The 22984-nt window shown below is 37.3% G+C and overlaps 1 long non-coding RNA gene across 1 annotated transcript in view; it reads left to right on the forward strand.

Annotated features, from left to right (window-relative positions):
• The first annotated feature begins 3304 nt into the window (after positions 1-3304).
• The window catches only part of LOC115802445 (uncharacterized), a 133984-nt gene continuing 114304 nt past the window's right edge, over positions 3305-22984 (forward strand). Inside the window, exon 1 of the long non-coding RNA XR_016388422.1 lies at positions 3305-3425. This is a non-coding gene — a long non-coding RNA (uncharacterized LOC115802445). The remainder of the gene's footprint in view (positions 3426-22984) is intronic.

Below are 22984 nucleotides of genomic sequence, written 5' to 3' on the forward strand. Positions count from 1 at the left end.
TGCTTACAGTATGCCAGATACTGTTTTGAGAGCCTTAGAGATATTAAAAGCTCTAACTACTTTACGAATATTAGGTAGCTAATAATAGATATTTTACATGTGTATATGTATTTTTGTGTGTAACCAAGTAAAATATATGTATGTATATGTGTGAGGTATATGTATATATGTATGTGCATATATGCATGTACTATATATGTATATATATGTATATGTGTGTGATTATATATGTATATATGTTTGTGTGTATACTGATACATACACGTATTAAATCTTGTTTTTCTCATGTGAATATCATATTGTAAAATTGAAATAATACAATATTTATTCAGGAGTTTAGTAAAAGATATCAATAAGTTGTTAATAATTACAAATTTATTATTGAATTTATGTTACTTTTCTCACTTCTATAATAGATAAAGGTACAGACTGATAAACAAGAATCACAGTATATCTTAGTATTTTCCATCTTTGATGAAAAGTGTAGAAGGGGAAAAACCCCATATATTATATTTAGAGTAATACAAAATTGGGTTTTGTTTCTGAAATGGGGACCCTCTTATTTTTATTCAGCAGACAAAACATGATGGTTTTATTTCTCTGAAGGAAAAAAATGTGTACACAAACAAAAACTACTTGACAATTACCTAAGAGTCCTCCTAGATTCTAGTCCAGCATCACCATCAACTAGCTCTAAGTGTTAACCTTTCTGTTCCTTGGTTTCTTCATCTGGAGATGAGGGGCACCAGTTCAATTAACAGTATTATCTCCATTTCAAATTTCCAAATCCATGTATGATTTTGTCCATAGAGAAGACAGTCTATTCAAAAGGATTTTCAACCATATCTATCATTAGTTTCTACAGTTATACAACTTAATGTAATCCAGGCAAAAATTTCCATTTCCAGAAGCTGATAAAGATGAAGTGATTAAAATAAAATTATAGGAATCTATCTATACCTACATTACCCTTCTGTAGGTGTAAATATTTCCTGAACTGACATCATGCTGAAGATAATGCAAATTCTTTAGAGCAGAAAAGCAGGAAAATGTCTTTTAAAGTGCTTGCCTCTGTGCTAGGTATACCCTTGGAAAAATCCCACATTTATTCTGGACTAATGGATACTCTACCTTTTTTAGGTGCCTTTTCAACATCCAACCGTGAACGTATTGCTTTCTGTGCAGTTCAGTCAAATACAATCATACTTATACTGCTATTATTCCATGCTTCTGGATTATGTGGCTTTGAATTTGAAAGATATTTGTTAAAAACATGTTATGAAACAAAGAGATGGCAAGAACATATCTCCATGCCTATATCAAAAGTCAGCCCACAGCAAAGAAGTCTTCAAACTCATTTTTCTTTTTTACATTTTTTGTTAAAAAAACAGTGACTTATTAAAAAGGAACTAATTTTTAAAATTAGTAATGTTCTGTGTTGTGTTATTAACTAATCATCTGGAACTATAGATTATTTCCAACAAAACAGAAAATCCAGAGTGAGGGTCTAAGCTAGATGAACACTCTAAGAATATATATATATATATATTATATATATATATAATGCATACATAAATACACACATATGTATGCACATACATATATATTCTTAGCATAATATATATAGTAGGATATATTATATTTCATTATATATTATATTCTTAGAATTTTGAATGTGTATATATATATATATATATACACACAGACACCCCCAGATTTAACGATGATTCAACTTAAAATTGTTTGACTACTGTGGTACAAAAGCAATACACATTCATTAGAAACCTGAATTCGAATTTTGAATTTTGATCTTTTCTCAGCTATCATGCAATATGATATTCTTCTTCTAATGCTGGGCTACCACAAGGAACCGCAGCTGTCAGTCAGCGAGAGGATCACAAGGGTAAACAACCAATACACTTAAAAACATTCTGTACCCATACAACCATTCTACTTTTCACTTTCAGTACACTGAAATTGTTTGCTACACTACCTCCTAATTTTGGAACTGCTAAACAGAGAGGTGGGAACTCTTCCTAGATTAAAAGTACTGCCTTGGCCTTGTGCAATTATGCTGTTTAGGTTGCTGGACAAATCCAAGGATAAAACTGGCCTGGACCTAGTGATGGGCAATTCCAAAAGCAAGCTGAATGTGAGAAGTTCACTCACAGAGAACCTTAGTGTTAAAGAGCCTCTCTACTTGGGAATGGCTCAACACTGGGAAAATAAACCCTGGTTCAGCTGTAAAGAGAGCACATCCTTGGCCGTTTTTCCCCCTTAAGTCCGGAAACTGATGATCTGGTCAGCTTAGGAGAGGGAGGGAGGGAAGGAGGAAGAGAGGAAGATGAGAGAGAGAGAGAGAAACCTGTTAATAGCTGGTGCCAATTTAAAGAGAGAAGGAAAGGGCTTATTATATACGTATACGCTAATATTATTCTTAAAGCCAATTCTGATATATCCTTCGGGAAAGAAAGAGATGCAGCCATCTGTTAATGTGGCTTCAGCTTCTTGGTTTCCAAATGTTACAGCTGTCATGAGACCAGCCATTCCACCTGAGGCGGGGCCAGGAGGTTAGAGGTTAGAGTTGGGTTAGGGTTAGAGCTGTCCACTAAGGACACCACTAAACAGCAACAAAATCTTGGGGCGACCCCTCTCTCTTTCCTCGAGTGCTTTCGCTAGCCGGTCCTACTTCCCCACTCCTTTGGGAGTTTCCTGTTCCATTACGTAGGCAAGAGGGCGAGAGGCCCCAGCTTTCATCATTGTGAGTGGTTTGGCTGGGTGTGTACGTGCGAGGAACTCTGTGTGTGTGTATGTGTGTGTGTGTGTGCGTGTGTTGGGGGAAAGTGGAGCTTGCTACAAGGGGCTTAGAAAAACTAGTCGCCAATTTAAAATATTTTCGGAGTGTTTGAATGATATCTTAAAAGCTAATCCCACTCTCAAATTCAGCGAAATGAACAGCACAGATAAGGAAGATGAAGAGGGTAGAAAACCCAAACAGAGGAATGGAGCTGTCCATGCCGCGGGAGTGACAGGGGAGCGCTCAGAGGAAAGGAACTCTGCAGAGAAAGTCACTCTGGCTCTTCTCTCTCGGTCCACCAGCCGGCGACGCTTCTTCTGTAAAAGCATTCCTAGAAAATAACCCTAAAACCGGGAAGGGTAGCGATCGTGAGCGCAGTTTCCAGGAGCCGGTCCCCGCAGCCGGTAGAGGTCCCTCTCCCCCCGCGGCTGGCGCGGCATGTGGCGATCCGGCCCGGCGCGGGGGATGACTTCTTGCGGCCGGAGCTCGGCGGCGGAAGCAGCTGCTGCAGCTTGCACGTGTAGTGGCGGCCGGCCGAGCCGACCACGCACAGACCCGGCGCGGCGGCACTGCGGCCCCGGGGCAGCCGGCGCCGGGGACATGCGCTGATTCGATCCCTCCGGAGAAGGTAAGCAGCCCGGCTATTACTAGCGTCGGCCACACTGCGCGGTGCTTTCTGCTTGGTGAGTAATGGGGTTTGTAATACAGAGGGAAGACGGGGAATATCCCTGCCGCCTTCTGCAATGGGAAAAGGAGCAACAACTGGAATTGAATGTTAATGAGCCAAGTGCTTGAGATTATTGGAGGAGCGGTGTTACTGGGCAAACAAAGAAGGCGGTCAGCCTCTGTAATCTTAAGATAATCAACCATTGCTATGCCACACTCGCTTAGATATTGAAGAGGATTCAGAATATAAAATAATTTGAGTTGCACTTTTACGTTGCTACCTTCCGCCTTCGCTTAGTTAATTTCTGGTTTGCGAGCAGCAGGTTCTTGTCAGCAGCCTGGAGAAGTAATCGGAAATCTTCCCTCTCCTTTTGCCTTCCTCAGTCTTCTCCCTTTCCAGTTATCAGAATGGGTCTGCACATTTCAACGTCAAACACCCACTTCAATACTGAACCTTTAGAAAGAATCTCAAATTAGAGGAGAAACTTACCTCCTGGAGTTCAGCTTGGGTTGAGCAGCGCTTGTCCCCACTTCCCCGTTCATTTACCATCTTCTCTTGTCAATCATTTCATTGATTTCCCCCCCACCCCGCTCCGGGGATGCTGTGCCCATTAACAAGCCGGCTCTTGTCAGCTCCTGTCCACCACCTCTGTTCCGTGACTGATTTTTCGAGGACCCAGAATGGGCATTGCCTTATACCACGTTTGGACTATTATCTGTGTCCTTCCCCAAAATGCATGGCATGAAAACTCCTTTAAGCCCAGTACCAACATGGTTTCCGATAACTCCCTTCATTGTAGTCAGTGCAGCTACCAGATGGGTTTGGAGGACAGCAGAATCTGTTGGGGTGTGAGAAAGAGGGCTATACCTACATATTTTTTTCCATGTGCATCAGAATAGGTGGAAGTAGAAATGCAAATGTCATTCTATCCCGTTTTTCTTGAAGCTTTTTTAGTCCAGCTAGGTTGTGAGACACCTAGCTGGGTAGGGTATGGGGCAAGTCCTCCTGCAAAAGCAAGCAGTGTGTTTGTCCTAGGATTCCCCCAATAACCTCAAAAGGGTTTCCAGAGAGGCTTTTCCCACAGACAGTCAGAAAGCCAGGGGAGGTGGCCAAGGTAAACCTCAGGTTATTTGGGCATCCTCATGTTAGTCTCCCCTTTTAGGGGTTCTGACCTAGGATTTCCCCACAAACACCTTGCCGCTGAGCTCAAGTGCCCATTCTTGTTGCCCACCTAGGGATGTACAATTGAATGCTATTCTGTGTAATGGTGAAGATTGCTATGGTGGGGATAGCAAATGTGCCACTTCACCAACAGAGAACAGTTGCAATAAGCCAGACTGTGTGGTGCCTGTGTGCCAATATTCCATTTAAAAAGAGATTTGTTATCTTTAGATCTGAAATTAAAGATACAGTTTGACTCAAAAGGCCATGGATTTTATTTTAACAAATTAAAATAGGAGATCAATGAAAAAGAGGGCCAGGGTTTATAGCTAACCTTCTTACCTTCTTTTTATTTATTTATTTATTTATTTATTTACTTATTTAAGGCTGTGTTGGGTCTTCATTTCTGTGCGAGGGCTTTCTCTAGTTGTGGCAAGTGGGGGCCACTCTTCATCGCAGTGCGCGGGCCTCTCACTATGGCGGCCTCTCTTGTTGCGGAGCACAGGCTCCAGACGCGCAGGCTCAGTAGTTGTGGCTCACGGGCCTAGTCGCTCCGCGGCATGTGGGGTCCTCCCAGACCAGGACTCGAACCTGTGTCCCCTGCATTAGCAGGCAGATTCCCAACCACTGCGCCACCAGGGAAGCCCCTTACCTTCTTTTTTAAATGTTGCTTTTAGGACAAGATACTGGTTCTGAAAAATCATGTTACTTCTGTTATATATCATTATTGTTTTTCTGGTTACAAATTCTCTATTTATAAATACACTTTGGAAAGATTTGAGTTGGTTTCTTTGTCTCTATCTTCAGTATATGAGGCAGAAGGAGTGGAGGGGGGTGGGCAAATCCCACTCCAAATGGCCCACTCAGAGAACTGTTCCCCGGACCATGCAAACCTCTGGACCGAAATTTTTTTGGCTGGTTGTTATTATTATCTTTAAATGTGGTTTGGGTTTGAAATATTAAATTTTCAGTATTCTAAAATTTTGACTCAGGCACACCAACTAGAAGAGAGAACAAAGAACAAGAATAGCAAGACTATTTTCCACCTTTCTTACCTAATTGTAAAATATTTAATTATATGAATAATTATTCTGAATCATAAGTGAAAAACATATTAAAATAATAATTCATTTTTAAGAAAGTAGCCCAAGGTTTATGAAATACAGGTTAGTGCAATTGATCTTAAGTACAGTAAAAATTTCTGTAATTTTAAGAGGTGTTTTTATGTTGAGTATTAGTACATGAAAATATGCTAATGATGGTTAGAAACTGAAATGTCTGTTAGTTGGTTTCTGAAGAAACTGAATTCTTTGGCAAGAAATGGGGCAGGATTAAGGGACTGGAGCCGCCAAAGCTGGCATCATACCTGCCAGTGATTTTATAGGTGAGATGGATGCACTAAGTTATGGATTAGGGTTGGAGAAACCTTCTGGGGAAGAAAGAAAACAAGATAGAAAATATAATTTGTTATTTTAGTGCAACTAAGATAATTAAATTTAAGGTGTTTCTGAATTTGGACTTCCTTATATTTAAACAGTTTCTGAGGAAAGTTTCTAAATTCAAAGCCCTAGGTAGACATAGTTGATTTCCTAACCGAAACTGATTTATGACTGTATTTCCTTTTTTCAAAACGTTTCCCAGTGAAAGGAAAAATTACTTGCCCCGTGTTAAGGAGGAGTAATACCAAATAGAAGGATGTACGCTATTACATGCTAAATGAACTGTAGGACCTTTTTTGTAGATTTCACAAGACAGAATTGAAATCAATGTGTTGCTTTCCAATCACGTAAAAAACAACATTTAGTCTGGTGGGTGGTCAGTGTTATCAGTAATTTAAGACTTGAGTACCGATTTAGGATTCAAAGTTGCCCTCTCCTTACAAAAGGCATTTTCGGGTGCTGCATTACTGCCATTCGCTACAATTGAAATAGACTTATCCTGAGATTTTGAAAAACAGAAAAAGAAATAGTAGGATTAATAAGGCTTTGCCTGCCTCCACTGAGAATGGGTAGAAAAAGTGTTATTTTGAAAGTTCTCAATGGCCTCTTAATTGCCAGATTTCTGGGCTGTTTCAAACTGGGTTTTTTTTGTTGTTTTTTTTTTTGCGGCACGTGAGCTTCTCACTGCTGCAGCCCCTCCCGCCGCGGACGGAGCACAGGCCCCAGACGCGCAGGCCCAGCGGCCAGGGCTCACGGGCCCAGCCGCTCCACGGCACGTGGGATCCCCCCGGAGCGGGGCACGAACCCGCGCCCCCTGCATCGGCAGGCGGACCCCCAACCACTGCGCCACCAGGGAAGCCCTCAACCTGTTTTTTATGTCTTTATTTTTAAGTTCTCTTCTAAGTTCTTTTTTAAAAATTTTACTGCTTAGTGTTTTATTCACTAAAATAGCATTTTTAATTGAAGTATAGTTGATGTGTAATATTATATAAGTTACAGGTGTAAAATATAGTGACTCACAATTTTTAAAGGTTATACTCCATTTATAGTTATTATAAAATATTGGCTATATTTTCTGTGCTATGCAATATATCCTTATAGCTCATTTTATAATAATAGTTTGTACCTCCTAATCTCCTATCCCTATATTGTTCTTTTTTTTTAAATTAAATACTTGTGTTCAAAAGTATTATAATAAGTAATAGATAAAGAGATACCTCTTTATCTAGTTTCTCACTAATCCCCTTAAATTACCTCAAGACCAGCCTAGAACAAGTGATATTTATTTGTAGTTTGTGCCTCATGATATCACGACTATATGTCTTCATTTGTTCCTTTCACTCACCCTGCTACACGGTGAAACCTTGCTCACATCATACACTGCCTCTTCCATGAACCCTTCCGCATACCCACCTTCTTTCTCATTTCAGATGTGTTTCTCCCTTGTCTAAATTCCTATGGCACTTTCTATTTTGGTCTATCCTTTAGTTTGAACGTGGTTTGCTGTTCTAAAATAACCCTAGAGAGCAGAGTCTGACTAACAACTTTTTATTACCTGCAACTCATAATACAGTGCCTAGCTATGTATATTCAAAGTAGTTGTTCAGCAATTGGATTTTAGTGAAGAAATTAGCTATTATTTTCCGGGGGTGTATATCCACCTACTCTAATATCCAACTTAGGCTCTAAATAATGTGTGCAAGTGCGTTTTAGTTTAAAATCCCTATATAATAATATAGTGAAAGTACATTCAAACAGTTATATTCAACAAAAGTTATTGTGAGCTTACATGCCCTTAAGTGGATATTGGCTCATCCGCATCAAACAGCACAGTAAGCATTACAAAACAAAACGTTAAAGAAGACATTGTACCAGCGTTCAGTATGCTTTCGTTCTACTGAAAACAAGTAAGCAGGGGAAGATGTCTTGCATAAATAAGTACTAGTTTTAAAGCACTCTGCTAGGTACTTTCATCTATGGTATATAATTTCATCCTTCTACTATATGCTAAGTTTACACTGAGACTCAGAGATCTTACCTAAATGGCAGAGATTCTTTCCACATTAACATGCTGTTCTTTGAAGTGTTAACGAGTGAAGGAAAACTACAAAAACATAATCAGAGTAGTTTAAAATTGTTTTGTGATCTGGCTTTCCAGCGCTTTTTAAACTTTTGGGTCTTAACATCCCCTTGAATAATTCAATAAAGGCTATGCATCCACTCCCCTAGTACATACACAACACACACACATAGAATTTTGCCTGTAATTGCAGGTGTTTACAGACCTAATAAAGGCCTCCTTTGCAAATGCTTTAAGGACATCTGCGCTGGGCTCAGTTTTTCTTTTTGCTTGTTCTATGCTTAATATTTATTTTTGTACCTATTAAAATTAAACAAATTGTTATCTGTTATAGATTGAGATATAAACCTAAGCAGCTTCGTACTTGACAACTTTTCTTTTTGCATTTTTGTATTCTGTCCTTCTCTCTCACACAAACATAGAAATTTATATAAATGAGATCAAAGAATACTTTTTTGTGAAGAGAATGCTTAGAATGTATTCTTAACGATTTTTCTATATATCACACGTCAGTGTTAGCTGTAGTCATCGTGTTGTACGTTATGTCCATAGTATGTATTTATCTCACAATTGGAAGCTTGTACCTTTGACCATCTTCCTCCAATTTCCCCTCCCCTGACCCTCTGTCTCCTGTAACCACAGGTCTGATCTCTTTTTCTATGATTGTTTTCTTTTTTTTTTTAGGTTCCACATATAAGTGAGATCATATAGTGTTTGTCTTTCTTTCTCTGGCTTATTGAACTTAGCATAAAGCCTTCAAGGTCCATTTCTGTTGTCTCAAATGGTAGCATTTCTTTGTTTCCTTATAGATGAATAATATTTCAGTGTGTGTGTGTGTATGTACATATGATATGTATATATCTATAAATGTATAAAACAACCTCTTTACCCATTTGTCCATCAATGGGCACTTAGGTTGTTTCCACGTGTTGGCTATTATAAATAACGCTGCTATGAACACGGGGGTGCAGATAGTTTTTGAGTTAGTGTTTTTATTTTCTTTGGATATATTCCCAGAAGTGGAGTTGCTAGATATATGTAGTTCTAGTATTAATTTTTGAGGATCCTCCATACTGATTTCCATACTGGCTTTACCAATTTACAATCCCACCAACAGCACAAGGGTTCCCTTTTCTCCACATCCTCATGAGCATTTGTTATCTATTGACTTTTTGAGGATGACTGTTCTAACAGGTGTGAGGTAATATCTCAGTGTGGTTTCAATGTGCATTTCCCTAATGACTAGTGGTAATGAGCATTTTTTCATGTACCTGTTGGCTTTTTGTGTGTCTTCTTTGGAGAAATGTCTATTCAGGCCCTTTGCTCATTTTTTAATTGGGTATTTTTTTTTTGCTATTGATTTGTTTGAATATTTAATTTATTGTGGATATTAACCCTTATCAGATATATGGTTTACAGATATTTTTTTCCCATTCTAGAGGTTGTCTTTTCAATCACTTTGTTTATTTTGTTTTTGTTTTTGTTTGCTGTGCAGAAGCTTTTTAGTTTGATGTAGTTCCATTTGTTTATTTTTTATTTTGTCGTTTGTGTTTTCAGTGTCATATCCAAAAAGTCATTACCAAACCCATGTAATGAGCTTTATCCCTATGTTTTCTTCTGGCAGTTGCATAGTTTCAGGTCTTACATTTGAGTCTTTAATCCAATTCAAGTTAGTTTTGTGAGTGGTATAAGATATTGGTCCAATTTCATTCTTTTACATGTGAGTATCCAACCATCCCAGGGTACCCTTGTATGTAACTTCTCTCTTTTCTCTTGCTGGTCTTAAAATTCTTTCTTTGTTTTTAACTTTTGACGATTTAATTTCAATGTGTCTCAGTGTAGCCCTATTTGAGTTCAACCTTTTTGGGCTTGATTGGGCTTCATGGATCTGGATGTCCATTTCTCATCCTAGGTTTGGGAAGGTTTCACCCATTATTGCTTTAAATATACTTTTTTCCCCCTTTCTCTCTCTCTTTTCTGCTTCTGGAATTCCCATAACCTGAACATTGTTTAGTTTATTGTGTCCCATAATTTCCATAGGCTTTCTTCACTGTTTTTATTCTTTTCCTTTTTGTTCCTTTCACTGGGTAATTTCTAATGTCCTAACCTCCAGTTTGCTGATTCTTTCTTCTGCATGGTCGAATCCACCTTTGAAACTTTCTATTGAATTCTTCAGTTCAGTTATTGTATTTTTAAAATCTAGTGTTCCTGTTTTTTTGATGTTGCTATTTCCTTGTCAAACTTCTTGTCTTGTTCATGCATTGTTTTCCTAATTTCACTTAGTTGTCTGTGCTTTCTTGTAGTTCACTAAACTTCCTTAGGAGGATTATTCTGAATTCTTTGATAGTTCATAGATCTTCATTTTTGTAAGGTCAGGTATTGGAGTTTTCTGACTTTCCTTTGGTGGTGTCATATTTGCCTAATTTTTGTGATCCTTGATTCCTTACATTGGTATCTGCATATTTGAGTAATTGGGCTCTTCCTCCAGACTTTACTGGGTATTATATTCAGTAGTAGTAGTAGATGGGGCTAGGAATTAGTTTCGTGGCAGAGAATCAGAGCCTGTATAGGACCTGGCTCTGGACAGGACCCAGAGCCTGTATAGTTCATTGTTTGGGAACCCAAATCAGGCCAGAGTGTGCACTTAATTCCCTGGTCAGGTGAGGACACTGGTTTTGCCCTGCAGATCGGGGAGGCCGCAGGCTGTGCTGTCTGTTCAAGTGCCACTGTATCTAGGGCTGTTTAATGGGCTGTACAGCTTCCCATGCTCTCTGTTTAGGTTCCCCAGTTGGACATGCTGAAGGCTGTATTCAGTGATGAGTAGGGCTATGAATTAGATTTCCTGCCTGGGTGCAGCAGAAGCAGCAGCTCTACAGCCAGTAAAGCTCTTTGTTGTCTTAACTCAAGCTGATGCACACCCCACGTTCTGTGGCTGAACAAGGCCACTGGCTTTGCTTTGCAGACTCTCAGCTCTGCCTACCCTTCTCTAAGCTTGAGCACTGCTGGGCCGCACGGTTTCTAGGAGTTGTCACCAATCCTTCTAGTCAGATGGGCCACAGTACATCCACAGCAGATGGGATGGGGCTAGTCCCAGTTCCTTTGCCTGGGTGGGATGAGGAGGGGCCACTGCAGGCTACTCTTAATTTCTCAAAGAGGCTCCCCAGTTGGGAGGATCTGGGAGCTACTCTCAGCCTTGGATATGAATTAATCTCCCTGCCTGTGCACGATACAGGATCCCTCCACACCTGGTACTGGCTCTGCTTTGTACCAGAGCCAGTGATGAGCTCTGGCTGCCTGCCACTTGGCTGGAGCGGCTGGAGCACGACTGGGCCAAATAGCTTCCAGGATTTATTGCCAGCCCTTTTGGTCAGATGGCCAGAAGACACTCTCCACAATGGGTGGGCTGTGACTCTGCTCTTTCCCTGGGTATGGGCAAACCAGGCTCAAGGGCCAGATACGTATCAGGTGGATCTGTACCCTGCTGAGTTCCCTGGTTGTAGTGCCCCGCCAACCTGGCTCTGTAGATATGCAAAGATGCCAGTTATGATCACTACTTGGGCACTGCAGGTATGAATTCCATCTGTCACAATCCATGTGCTGGCTGTTGCATGCCCCTTCCCCCTTCATCACAGTCCAACTTTTAGTGGTCAAACCCTGCAGATTTCCCTGCAATCCCAGTGGAGCAGATTAGAGCAGTGGCTCCCACAAAGCAACCGCAATGCTAGTGGTAGTGCTTGCTGTCCCCCAGTTCTCTTCTCCTACTGGAGGAACCAGAGGTTCAGGGGAGACCTCACCCATGGTGCTCCACTGGCCTGGGGGAGGGGCAACGTGGTCAACGCGTAGCTCCTTCTCTCACCCTTCTAATGCAGTCTGTCTTGGTCTCTGTGGTGCACGGCGGTGCTTCAGCCTCACCTCCATGTTCTAGGATCCTCTCAAATAGTGTCCTGTTTCCAAATAATTGTTCGTTGTTCCTCCTTGGGGGGGGTGTGGAGCCAGGAATGACCTTGGTGATGTCAGCCCACTCTGGGCTTACTTTGACAATATGTGTGTCCTTTATAGCCCAGACATTTCTGGTACTTGAAATGAGGTTCTCCTTTTATTGTTCTCCCTGCTTTAGGACCTAAAATGGGAGCTCTTCATTAGCACTGGCACAAAGGCTGCTGAGATGACTAGGAAGCAAGTGCCAAGGAGAATAGTGAATCAAAGAACCTTGATTCATGGAAAAGGAATCCCAGAAGGAGCTGTAAACGTTACACATTCCAAATGATTTATTCAGGGTTTTCCAATCAAAACTATTTTTACAAAAAAGAAACAGTTCTTAGACTCAGAGTACTATACTGCCAAGTATGTAGAAGAACATTGCCAGCAGTTGAGTGGTGTGGTCTAGTGTGAAATATATTCAGTTTTCTTAGGATGGACATATGTCTACTTCACAGTTACTATTTCTTTCTAGTAATGCTGTCTACAGTAATATATTTGCTTTTGCCAAGTTAAGAAAACAATGACATCCCTCCCAGGTTCTAAAACAATTACCAGCATAAAAATACATTACAATTTTTAGCTGATACTTAAGGAAACCAGCACTAGCTATCGTTCCTACTGACGCTAGTATTCAAAGAGAGGCGTGACAAAACCATTAATCTAGAAAAAACCGGGTTGGAAAGATGGAGAGAAAGAACTCAAGAGGACTACTTAAGCTGTTGATGTCTTTACATGTCCCCAAATATGATAATAACCATATAAGCTCCTAAAATAAGTGCAATTTTATGCAAACTTCATAATACGCCTAGTAAGAGGTAAATTTTTGCTTTATGTTATAGTTTATTTTTATTTTGGTAAAATGTCCCATAACATAAAATTTACCATTTTATCCATTTTAAGTGTATCATTTATTGGTATTAAGTCCATTCACAATGCTGAGCAGCCATTGCCATTATCCATGTTAAGACCTTTCTTATTATCCCAAGCAGAAACTACTCACTAAACAATAAGCCCTTATTTCTCCCCTCCCCTTAGCCCCTGGTTCACTCTGTTCTATTTTCTGGGTTTATAATTTGCCTATTCTAACTACCTCATATAAGTGGAATCATACAATATTTGTCCTTTTGTGTCTGGCTTCTTTCACTTAACATAATGTTTTCAAAGTCCATCCATGTTATAGCATGTGTCAGCATTTCATTCCTTTGTAAAGCCACACAATGTATAGTGATTTTTAGTTGCAAAACACTTTTAGTACATTGTGTTTCTATTATATTAATGATATCTAGCATATATCACTACCATATTACATTTAGTAGATGCCCAGTTATGTGTACTATGAGTGAGCCATAATTTCATTCAGTCAAAACCCATTGATAAACATTTATTAAGTTCCAAACAGTTTTATGATTTCAAGAAATGTGGTAATGGACATAGAGGTTCATGTCTTTATGTGCTGGAGCTTTTACTTTTGATGGAAGAATTCTTGGAGTGGCATGGAATGGTATTGTTGGGTCAGAGATTATGCAGAAACATTTATAATTGGAATACATACATTGACTATAAAAACCATAAACTTCTTCAACAGATAGTATTCCTGTATTTTATGTAACCATTTATGACTATCTTAAAAATGAATGCAAGTAATATAAGGGAATCCATTTAATGTGATTTGAGCAAGGAAACATTCTCACTTTTTCATTTCTAGTTCACGGAAGAAAATTCCTATACAGAAGTATTGAAATATTTCAAGTCTCTCGATCACACATTTCATCATTTCAAAAATATTACAGAATACATCACGGATGTCAGTCAAGTCTTGTAACACCAGTGTGGAAAACTAGTAACATTTATAGCTAGTTTTTTTTTTAAGCTTCAGCAATGGATCATTTCTATCCAGCCTAATCTTAAATTTAATTAGATCAATTTTTAAAACAAAAAAGATTAATTTTTAATCTAAAACTATTTTTAGTTAATATTTATGTACCTGCATTATGGTAAATATTTTATTTTATTTTTTTTCTTAGTTTCTCTTTAGAGTATCTTTTAAAATTTATTTTGAAACGGAATAATTAAAGCCCAAAGATGAGAATGTCTCATTTCAGCTAAACTAAATAGTGTTGGAATAGCTGAAGTATGAACACAACTGGCAAAACTTTTCACTACCCTCCTTAGAAGAAGACTGTTTTGATTTGCATGGTCCAAAAAAGGAGAAAGAGATAACTTGCTGGGGATTGCATCCTGCTTTACTTAAATTAGACATTAACAGGCTAAAAGGGCAAGGGTGAAGCAACATGTTTATAACATATTTTTGAAAAGCTACTTAAAGGTGAAGGGTTGCAAGAACACAGACAGACACACCCTAGACATTTCACAAGAATATTTTAAGGTATGCCTTTTCTTTGGTTGATAGGGATGGAGGGACCTATTAATAAACATTTCTCCTATTTTCTTTTGTCTTTATTGCTGTCTAATCAAACCCTCATTAAAAAACAGACATAAAACAAATAAGCATTCTGACTTTTGCCTGAATAAGCAACAACAAGCTCACATCTTAAACAATGGACTGCAATGGCTATGAGACTGAGGATCCTTGGTCATTGCAACAGTAGCGGCAACAGAACCTGCTTTGTTCCTTCTGTTGTATACTGCAGAATCTGAGTAAATAGAGAGAAGTCAGTGATACCTTTAGTGCCATTTCTTACACTCCTCTCCATGATCTTTCACATTCAGGTTCTCTGGTAATCTCAATGTAGTGAAAAACAACCAGGATGCTAATACCCTCTATCCATTCACAAAACTTAATGCTTCTGAGACTTGCAGGAATAATGTTGAATCTGAATTGGTGGTACCCAATAGAGTCACTAATAATAATCTGTCAGACTCAGCAAATCCAAATTCAGATTTAAAGGCCATCAAATTTTAAAGATTACGAAGATTTTAAGATTTCATTATTTGTTATATATGGTCATATGTAAAAATTTAGGAAAGTAAAATTACATGTATAGGTTTTTAATTATAATCTATATTCACCGGAGAATTAATGCATTTTTAAAAGGATTCATTCTGAAAAGATTACATTAGCACTTTTTTTAAACCACTACCCTCAAAAATAAATTGTGACAAATCATTGTTCATCCAAGTTTATCTCTCATCTCAAGGAAGTGAGTTGTTCTTGGGGAAATTGCTTTCATCTAATTTGTGCTTTCCTGCAGTGGATCAAGCTGAAATGAAGTGGGGTTGACATTCTTAACTATTATTACATGCCAACATTTACCAGAATTACCTAATGATCAGTACCGTAGAGTTTTATAATAAATAAATATGTATGTCCTGAGAGTCTCCACTGATACAAGTTAGTTGAGATATGGCTGGTGATCCCGTAGAAGAGATATCTAGATTATATTTCTTACATCATCTCCATATTAGAAAGCAATCCAGGATTGCAAAGCAAGGCATGAGACAGTAGCATTTGGTGTATTTTATAAATGTTTAGATTTTAGGGAGCTTATTGGTATCATATATTATGGTAAGCACTCAAATGTAAACTGTTACTTTAAAATAGTAAAATATCAAGAACGTAAAAATGTCTGCAACTTAAATGGTCAGTTTGGTATTTGGCTTTATTATAGGCATTTGCAAGATATTTATTAAACAACCAAATGAACCAATACCATTTAATTTTGAAAACTGCCTTCCTAATACAAAAGAATTGGTATTCTACACAAGTTCCTTGTGATTCTTTTTGTAGGTGTGATGGGAATGAATTATGGATGGCACTACCCTTTCTCCTGTTTCTTGTCTGAGGTTTTGGTAAGGTGGAAATTAGAGGTGATGGACCTTAAAGTTTGAGCAGTTCAAGACACTCAACCAGTAAGTCAGAAAGAGAAAGACAAATACCGTATGCTAACACATATACATGGAATCTAAGAAAAAAAGAAAATGTCATGAAGAACCTAGGGGTAAGACGGGAATAAAGACACAGACCTACCTGAGAATGGACTTGAGGATATGGGGAGGGGGAAGGGTAAGCTGTGACAAAGTGAGAGAGTGGCATGGACATATATACACTACCAAACGCAAAATAGATAGCTAGTGGGAAGCAGCCGCATAGCACTGGGAGATCAGCTCTGTGCTTTGTGACCACCTAGAGGGGTGGGATAGGGAGGGTGGGAGGGAGGGAGACGCAAGAGGGAAGAGATATGGGTACATATATATATGTATAACTGATTTACTTTGTTATAAAGCAGAAACTAACACACCATTGTAAAGCAATTGTATTCCAATAAAGATGAAAAACAACAACAACAGTGAGTAGAACTCAAATAAGTACTAGTAGATATAAAAATAATAAAAAAGAAATTTTGGCACTAAAAAGCGGAAACAATACACTCAACCAAGCACAGTCCATTTACCCAGGACAAGAAAACATATGATATTACTCTTATTTTTTCAACCACAATGGATTTGAACTTTTAGAAAATTGAAAATGCAAGATACAGATTTTATTTATTTTTTTAAGTTATTTATTTATTTATTTATTTCTGGCGGCGTTGTTTCTTCGTTGCTGTGCATGGACTTTGTCTAGTTGTGGGGAGCGGGGGCTACTCTTCGTTGTGGCACGCAGGCTTCTCATTGCGGTGTCTTCTCTTGTTGCCGAGCACGGGCTCTAGGGCACACCGGCTTCAGTAGTTGCGGCGCACAGGCTCAGTAGTTGTGGCTCGCGGGCTCCAGAGTGCAGGCTCAGTAGTTGCGGCGCATGGGCTTAGTTGCTTTGCGGCATGTGGGATCTTCCCAGACCAGGGTTCGAACCCGTGTCTCCTGCATTGGCAGGCGGATTCTTAACCACTGCGCCACCAGTGAAGCCCAAGATACAGATTTTAATAAGAAAATATTAGGCAACAGTTCTCTTATCTCTATGTCTTTTTCTGTCTCTTTGATTGTGAAGAATACAATCATAGAGAAAGCAAAATCTACATGAGTTGAAAATTTTTTCCACCTGCATGCATGTTAGAGTGGATGTGTAACACCTTCACAGGGTTTGTGAAACACTATTTCAGCACAGAAATTAAATATGACACTAAAATGATCTGACACTAATTAGTCTATTGAATAAGGGGAGGAGGATTGGCATTTGGTCATCGTTTAGAAGAAAAAAAAATCATTAACCTGTTAGGCAAAATACTTGTCTTTAAATTACCTCTTAATAAATATACTAGAAAATGAAATAAAATGGCAGTACAGTGTTATGAAAGGAAAGCAATTGGGTTGATCTCAAAGTGAGTGAGTATAAAAATCAATGTTTTTTGTTTAGTTTGTTAATAATTTTATCCTTAGAGCTCTCAGGCAGGTAGCTTTTGGTCATTTTTAAGATCAATCAAAAAGTTCTAAACATTATTTTTAAGGTATGCAGATCACTAGGCCCTCCCCGCCTCCTTTCTCTCTTTCTTTTAATTTTTTAATTTACTTTGGAGAGTTTTGGCTACTATTTATGTTCTAATCATGTTTTTCAGGAAGTGAATTTGAACTTTGAACCTCACCTAGTTTGAATCCTATCTCTATTGTTTTCTATCTCTATGACTTAGGGTAAGTTACTTAACCACTGTGAATTGTTTCTGGATATTTAAAACAGGGAAATCACAGGGTTGTTGCGAAGATGAAAGAAGATAACATAAAAGGGAACTTATTGCAGTGTTTGAGACATAGTAAGGGTTAGTAAATATTTCCAATTTTCATCTTTCTAATTCTCGTGAGCAGTTTACAATGAGATCTCATTACCACAGATTTTCCCTAAAATTATGAACCTTTTCCTACCCCTCTCCATTTTAAAGCAAACCTTGAAATGACTGAACCTCATAGGAAGATGTCTCAATGCAGGTAATCCCAGTAGCAGGAGAGGTTGAAGCTCCCACAATGCAAAGTTGTCAGGCTCTGATCTGGCAGTAGCTGTGGGAATTAGTCTTAGCTTCTATTTTTAACTCTGCAAGGAGTTGATTGGATGACCTGGGAAAACTCAGTTGGCATCTTATTTTCTTTCTGAATTTCTTTCTGCATCTTATTTTCTTTCTGAATTGTACCATTTGTCTAATCACTCTTTTCACTGACTCATTATCAGAAATGATATGAAGGTTGTTGAATTAGGGTGTTGATTTCAGAGGTAATGTTCTAGAAAATAGGAATTGTTCCCTTTCTTAAAAGCAATAGTTGACAATTTTATTTTTTTCTGATACAGTGTTGAAGTTCCTGGGAGAGGGCAACTTTAATTTATAAAGAGTTGTTAACATTCACTTCCTCTAACAAAAGCCTTTAAAGGTAATACTACTATCTTCCTTGTACCCCAATCTTTTTTTTTTAATATGTAACTTTTGAAGTTTTTTTTAATGTTAATCAATATCATTAAGTTGTCCAAAAAGGAAAATTAATCTGTTACTCCATTGTACACCATATACAAAGGAATCTTCTTGGTATATGATATCTTTCTATTTTACTGAATCTCAATGAATTTAGAGAGTACGTGTAAGAATTTTAATATTCGGAGTCTTATTCATAAATGTGCAGTACTGAGTAGATTCAATCACTAGCAACACCTTTAAACTGAAATCAAAAATAGAGCCTCAATTAACGTGAAAACTTTAGTACCAGAAACACCTGCCTATAAAAACTGCACTGTTAGTATACAGACGAGCTTCAGTATGATAACAATTTTGTTGGGCTTAAAAAGCACATAATTTTACATTTTTTCTTATTTGACTTTTTATCATTATGTGGACCATTTAGGTCTAAGGAAACAAGTACAAAAACTGCCTAAAAAGCCTTCCATTTAATATGTAAGCCATAGTTGTCCACAAGAGAGAATTTTGTGGTGATCAACAACTCTAGCCAAATCGGCAATAATTTATTTCAGTTGGTAGAGTCTAATCATGTGTACCTAACTATGTTCTTTTAAGTAAAAAGTGTAAAACATTTTTAGTAGTAAGTTTGTCTGAATTTCCAAATCAATATTTTTAATCCCTCTTTGAATACTGAATTCATTAGCTATTCACCAAAGGCTTGAGGCATAGATTTTGGGCATAGTCTGCTTCTAAGATGAGATGTAGCAAACAGTCTAAATTCCTGTTTTAAATATACATGTGCATACACGTATATTATACAAAACTTTATATACAGACATTCCCCGAATTACAATGGTTCGACTTACCGATTTTTCAGCTTTACCATGGTGCGAAAGTGATACTCGTTTAGTAGAAACTATAGTTTGAATTTTTTCAGAGTATACTTTGAATTTAGAGTAGAAACTATACTTTTCCCAGACTACTGATAAGCAGCATGATGCTCTCTTGTGATGCTGGGCAGCAGCAGCAAGCCACGCCTCCCACTCAGCGACTGGATCACAACTGACACACTTAGCAACCGTTCTGGTTTTCACTTTCAGTACAGTATTCAATAAAACAAATGAGATATTCAACAGACTATTATAAAATAGGCTTTATGTTAGATGATTTTGCCCAACTTTAGGCTACTGTGAGTGTTCTGAGCACCTTTAAGGTAGACTAGGGTAAACTATGACGGTTGGTAGATTGGGTGTAGTATAAGCATTTACAATTTATGATGTTTTCAATTGATGTTGGGTTTATCAGGATGCAATGCCATAGTAAGTTAAGGAAGATCTGTACTTTATGTGTATTATATATATTAATTATATTTAGCCAATTATGTGTGTAAATATATATATGCATATATATGCATGTATATATGTCTGTTTTCATGAACATTTGCCTTCTCTTTCAAATATTTGATTATATTTATTTTTTTATTTTTTGATCATATTTAAAATAAACAGAGAAGTTCTTGGAGAAGCATTTGAAGAATCTTTGTTTCCAGAGTCAACTTTTGCAAAGAAAACTTAGTTTTTCACTAGCTGTTTATTTTTCAATAGTTAAAAAAATATTTTTAAAATTTCAAAGTGATTCTTTAATATATGAATACGAATATGTATTTACTTCAGGCACTATATATGTGATTTATACATATGTGTATTTATATATATTTAGATGTTTTTAAACCTGATCTTACTGGGTTATAACTACTATCCAATTATGTGAGAATAGTGATATTGTTGCCTTTCAGCTTGGAACATGCTTCTGTTTCATTTGATTATATTTTATCCATTAAGTGCTCTGGCCTTCCATTAGCTCTTTTGCTTTGAGGAATACATTTTATAGTGTATTAGAAATAGTCTTCGATTTTTCATGCCATAATTTTCCAGTGTCTCACAAAATCCTAATTTGGAATGTTCTGACTTGAATGGTGTCTCAGAATAGAGACTTGTCCCTTTTGGAATCATCAGATCTGTTGGTTAGGTACAGTATTTCTTATTTTTTCTGTTGGAGAGAGGGAGGAAGGAAACTGCACTATGGAACTTTCCAGTTTTTTTTTTTTTGTTTTCTTACGCTTATACCAAAAAAATGCACTCTTCTAGTAAAACTAGAAACATGAGTGTGGCAGTTACATAGTTCCAAATGAGGACAACCTAATATATTGTAATTTTTTCAAGTAAGAGAATAACCCAGGTAGTATACTATTAACTAGATTTTTTAAAATAGCCATTTGTTGATTAATAACTCTATTCTTTTTCCATTCTTAGTTTCATAACAATTTTACACAAAGGCTTATATTAACAAATGCCATCAGTTGTATTGTTGGTTTCCTCTTGCTTTCTGATTAGTTCTATAATTTAAAAATGCTTAAAGTCCAGACTTCTCAACTAGAAAACATAAGCACAGTCAAAGCAGTGTTTTTAAAATTAATTCTGGAATATATTTCTTTTGATGGTAAAGACATATAAGATTACAGATGTGTATGTTTGGATGCTATATAAATAAAAGTAATATGATTAATCATGTATTAATTTATACTACCAGAAATTCCCTCTAAATCCTTTCTAGGACACAAATATTTATGACATTTCTATATTGTTCTCATTTTATTATTTTAATGAAATATTATACAGGTAGTATTTCATAAAAACACTGCATCAATTGTAATACTAGTTTAGGAATTTTAATTTAGTATGTAAATATACTAACTTCTGTTGAAATTGCTATATATAGCTTAGGGTCAAAATGAATTTGAAGGTTATTAGTGTTATTATTCTGGTTTTTATTAGCTGCTGTCTCAAATTAATTATACAGACAAAAATATCCCTGGCTTAGAGTTTCTGCACTATTAATGACATACCGAGATGTCTCTTGGGTATCAGTAAATGATATATTTTAGAGCATAACTTATGAAATGACTTGCCGGTTGGCAGACCACCTTTGACAATAAAATATATTTGATAGTCTACCTTTGCAAATTCATTGTACCACACAAATGTGATCTTGGTAATTGACATATGACTATTAAGCTTCAATCATTCTCCATAATATTCCTATTACCAATTATTAACAGAATAAAGGGGAGATAACAATTCTATAGTATTTATTCGGATTTTTATTGAAACTCGAGTATAATCTATATTTCTATAGTGCATTTTTAATCTAACGCCTCACTTAAGCAGAAGGAAGTGTTCTAGAGATTTGTTATCGCTTTTAAATGAAGTAATCTTTAACTATCTTTTATTTAAAAATACTAAAAAAAGTTTCATGGTCTTTAATTAAATATAAATATTGGAATTGTCTATGAAACTTTTGAAATGGTCAATCACATAAAAATATAGGGATATCCTTTAAAGCAGGGGTCCACAACCCCCTGGCTGTGTTAGGAACCCGGCCGACCAGCAGGAGGTGGGCGGTGGGCGAGCTAGCGAAGTTTCATTTGCTGCTCCCCATGGCTCGCCATCGCTGGCATTACAGCCTGAACCAACTATCCTCCCCCGCTCACCCTGTTGGTGGAAAAATTGTCTTCCATGAAACCGGCCCCTAGCTCCAAAACAGTTGGGGATCACTGCTTTCAAGCATATGAATTTCTAATTTATTTATTTAGGTTATATATGCTGAACTATTTTTTACATAATAGCTCATAGGTAACCTTCACTATTAAGTATTTTATGATGCTGAGAATCGGAAACAATACAGAAACTAACAAATTAAAATTGTTTTTTGTAAAATGTCAAGTGAGAAGAGAAGAACGTTAAATAATAAATACAGCATATTCACAACTTGGTTTTGAATATCACACACATAGAGAAAAAAGACCCAAAGAAAATTTAAAAATTATTTATCAATGGTTAACTCAAGAAATAAGAGAGTCAGGTCAGGGCGACCTTTACTTTCTCCTGTTCTTATTCTGTATTTCCAAATTCATTGCAATATGTATGTATTACTTTTAGAACTGTTTAAGAAGAAATGTGCCAGTTTGGATAATTTTTTTTTAACATCTAAACATTGCCGAGTGTTGTTAAAATGTTCAGGTTTTATGTAGCTTTCTGGAAGATCTAGCTGGCCAGAAAAAACTGAATATATTAGAGGAGGGGGAGTTTTCCCATCTTGAAATAATAATGATAAATAATATTTTTAAAGCATTAAATAATTTTCAAAGCATTTTTGTATACATTTTCTCCTCAGACCATCCTAACTCTCTAGAGTTGGTAGAAAAAGGATTATACTCATTTTGCCGAGGGTGGGGGTTGGAGGGTGGGAATTGAAATTCATGAAGTTTAGCAAATTGCCCATTTAAGCCGTGCACAGTTATTAAGTGGCAGGGCCAGAATTCTAACCTGTTTCATGCCATGGCCAATCTAGTGCTTTCCTCTATGCTGTAGGAACTGGACATATTTAAGAGGTAAGCACAAAAATGGAAATAGGTCTGAATCTTGCTCTAGTTACAAATTTGCCTATAGACCTCACTGGAGCCTGAACCAG

The sequence above is a fragment of the Delphinapterus leucas genome, chromosome 17, assembly GCF_059928025.1.
Source record: "Delphinapterus leucas isolate spDelLeu-1000000601 "Yukka" chromosome 17, BTC_Dleu_Yukka2, whole genome shotgun sequence".
Lineage (NCBI taxonomy): Eukaryota > Metazoa > Chordata > Mammalia > Artiodactyla > Monodontidae > Delphinapterus > Delphinapterus leucas.